Here is a 4,100-nt window from a genome sequence, read left to right as displayed (position 1 = left end):
TTTGGACAACAAATCCGAGAGGGGTTTGCAAAAGGAAGAAAGGGGGTTAGCAGGAGAAAGATGAATAGGGCAATTCTTTTGAAGAAGGATAAGGTGAAAATTTATCCATGTGAATAGATGAATAAGGCAACATGAGGCAATTCTTTCGACAAGGCGAAAGATGAATAAGGTGATCCTTTCGACAAAAGCGAGGCAATTCTTTCGACAACGCGAAAGATGAGTAAGGCGATCCTTTTGATAGGAGAAAGACAAATCTTTCAATCACAGCGAAAGATGAGTAAGGCGATCCTTTCGACAAGAGCAAGGCAATTCATTCGACAACATGAAAGATGAGTAAGGTGATCCTTTCGACAGGAGCAAGGCAATTCTTTCGACAACGCGAAAGATGAGTAAGACAATCCATTCGACAGGAGCAAGGCAATTCTTTCGACAACGCGAAAGATGAGTAAGGCAATCCTTTCGACAGAAGCAAGGCAATTATTTCGACAAAGCAAAAGATGAATAAGACGATCCTTTTTGAAAGGAGCAAGGCAATTCTTTTGACAATGCGAAAGATGAGTAAGGCGATCTTTTTTTAAAGGAGCAAGGCAATTTTTTCGACAACGCGAAAGATGAGTAAGGCGATCCTTTCGACAGGAGCAAGACAATTCTTTCAACAACGCGAAAGATGAGTAATGTGATCCTTTCGACAGGAGCAAGACAAATCTTTCGATAACGCAAAAGATGAGTAAGGTGATCCTTTTGACAAGAGCAAGGCAATTCTTTTGATAATGCGAAAGATGAGTAAGGTGATCCTGAAGGAGCATGGCGATTCTTTTGGCAACGCGAAAGATGAATAAGGCAACTCTTTTGAAGAGAAATAAGGCAACTCTCTCGACTATGCGAAAGAGTGGAAAGGCAACACTAGGATATATCAAAATGGACATCAAGTTTTTATTTCATATCAAGCAAGCCAGTAGAATTTTGTCAAAAAGTGTAGCTGATTCAAATGTTAAAAATGTGCATGTTTGTGTAAAAGATATTTCCTCTTTTACCTAGAGTATTTCCTCCAAATGAGGTTAACTTTCCAATTTCAAGAGTCAAATTCAAATTTTAGTGCTATTGGGCTTCTTCAAGGATGTTATCCATTTCCTTGATATTTGAAGAAAAGAGTTATTCTTAGTTTTATAAAAGCAAATGATGAAAAGACATTGATAAAAGGATTTCACATAAGAAAGGATAAATTTTTGGCAACTTCGGCAATTTGATATCCGAGATTTTTCCATGATGATCTTTTGACACTTTTTTTGAGACATTGAGATTTCTTGGCTTTTGGAAAGAAGTTTATTACATCATCCTTCATTTTAAAGATGTCCTGGATGTTCTTTTTTTGGAAGGGTACGTCACAAACTCCTTCAACTTGGAGATGTTCCGAGCCTTCTTTGTCTCAGGAATTATACTGATGATATTGGCTCATTGGTCAAAAAATCTCTTGATGATAGCAGAAATCAAATATCTTTTAGGGTTTGTCGGGAGGTTCATCGCATACGTCTTCAACTTGACGGTAATCTGAACTTTCCCTAGAAGGACCCGTCACATGCTCCTTCATCTTGGAGATGATCCAAATCTTTCTTGGCCCCGGGGGTCTAACTCATCTACCAGTCTTCAACTTGACGATGATTGAGAGATCCCTTTTGCAGATATTTAATTGCAACTTTAAATGATTGAGGAAATATGGATTGGGTGAATTCTTTGTATCACTCCGAATATTTTTTCTGCTTGATTGTCAGAAAATCATCTTTAAACATGTGCCATAGCTATGATCAACATCAATTCATTTTTGACTTTTCAAAATCATTGAATGCTCCTTTGTGGCCATATCATGGATTTTTCTTCACCCTTTTGGTTGACCAACAGAAAAAGAATTTGAATTTTGCTCTTTTTTGAAGAAAGCTTCACCCTTTTGAAAGGAATAATAGTGGTAAATTGAGGTGATCTTTTGTGCAATAAAATTTTGAGATCAACAAATAGCTGTGGTAGCAAATTGGCAAAATATCCTGGAATTCTTGGTGAAGTAATTTACTTGATATTTAAATTAATGGAATCCTTAGCGGAGATTTTAAAGGAAGTCTAGCATAAAGCTGAGATTAGAAGGAGAGCCCAACCCAAAGTTGGAATTGGAAGAAAAATCTAGCACAAAGCCGGATTTTGAAAGGAAAGTTCGACACAAAACTGAATTTTGAAGGAAATTCTAGCACAAAGCCAGATTCTGAAGGAAAGTCCAACATAAAGCTGAGTAGGGAAGAAAATCCAACACAAAGCCGGATTTAAAAGGAAATTCTAGCATAAAGCCGAATTTGAAAGAAAATTTCAGCATAAAATGGGATTTGGAAGGAAATTCCAGCACAGAGTTGGATTTAGAAGGAAATTCCAACAAACAACTGGATTTAGAAGGAAATTCTAGCACAAAGTTGGATTTAGAAGGCAATTCCAACACAAAGCTAGATTAGAAAGGAAATTTTAGCACAAAGGTGGATTTGGAAGGGGAGTCCAACACGAAGCTGGATTTGGAAGGGAAGTCAGGCACAAAGTTGGATCTGGAAGAAAAGTTTAGCACAAAACTGAAATTAGAAGGAAAGTCCAGCATAACGCTGGATTTGGAAGGTAAGCTCAACTCAGAAGTTGATTTTGAAAGAGCATCCGAATCAGAACTCGAATTCTGCAAGGAAAGCTGGAAAATTTCAGTCAAAACTTGAGCCTTCAAAGGAAAACTAAAAAGTTTGGTTTTTTAAGGAGAGAAAATTTGGGTCGAAACCCAAATCTTGAAAGGAAAACTAGACCAACTCGAATTTTGAAGGAAAGAAAATTCGAGTCAAAACTCAAAACTTCAAAGGAAAGCTGGAAGGTTCAAGTCGGGGCTCGAATCTCAAGGGGAAATTGGCAAGTTCAGATTTTGAAGATAAAGAAAATTCGATTCAAAACTCAAATCTTCAAAGGAAAGTTGGAAAGCTTGAGTCAAAGCTCGAATCTCAAACAAAAATTGGAAAGTGCGAGTCAAAACTCGAATCTCAAAGGAAAAATTGGAAGTTCGAGTCAAAACTCAAATCTTAAAGGAAAATTGAAAGTTCAAGTCAGAACTCGAATCTCAAAGGAGAGTTGGATGTTCGAGTCAAAACTCGAATCTTAAAGAAAAATCTTTAATTAGAAGATTTAATTTTGAAAATTGCCTGTGCGAGGACTAGGTGCAAAAGATGGTTTGATCTATGACCGACAGTTTTGAAAAATGACCAGTTCGAGGACTGGGTCCCAAAAATGGTTCGATCTAAGATCAAAAATCTTGAAAGTGACCAGTTTGAGGATTGGGTTTTGAAAATGGTTCGATGTAAGATAAAAAATTATGGAAATGACCAGTTTGAGGACTGGGTTTTGAAAATGGTTCGATCTAAGATCGAAAGTTTTGAAAATGACCTGTTTGAGGACTGGGTTTTGAAAATGGTTTGATCTAAGATTGAAAGTTTTGAAAATGACCAGTTTGAGCACTAGATTCTGAAGATGGTTCGATCCAAGATTGAAAGTTTTGAAAAATGACCAGTTTGAGGACTGAGTTCTAAAAATGGTTCGATTTGGGATAAAAAATTTGAAAATGACCAGTTCTAGGACTAGATTCTGACAATGGTTCGATCTAAGATCGAAAATTTTGAAAATGATCATTTCGAGCCTTGAGTTTTGAAAAGGATTCAACTTGCAAATTGAATTTCAGAAGATGAAAAATTCTTAATTCAATAGACCATCATAGTTAATTGTATGTGGTACTTTTTTCAGGATTAACCCTTTATCCTGAATGGGTAAGAAAAGATACCTCGTTAGGAGGAGGTTCAAGTTTTATCCCTTAACCTGAAAGGGAATAAGAAAATACCTTAAAGGCCGAGGTTCAGGTTTTATCCCTTAACTTGAGTGAAAAGTTTAGGTTTATCCCTTAACCTGAGCGGGAAAATGAAGGAGATACCTCGAAGGACGAGGTTCAAGTTTATCCCTTAACTTAAAGGGGGGGGGGGATAAAGGGATGAAAAATTGATAGAAATGGAGAAAATTTGAGGAAATCGATAAAATTGTCTTTATAA

The sequence above is a fragment of the Nuphar pumila genome, chromosome 9 (genome assembly GCF_984573655.1).
Source record: "Nuphar pumila chromosome 9, dmNupPumi1.hap1.1, whole genome shotgun sequence".
Classification (NCBI taxonomy): Eukaryota; Viridiplantae; Streptophyta; class Magnoliopsida; order Nymphaeales; family Nymphaeaceae; genus Nuphar; species Nuphar pumila.
The sequence above is the reverse complement of the archived record's forward strand: the minus strand, read 5'-3'. Positions refer to the sequence as shown.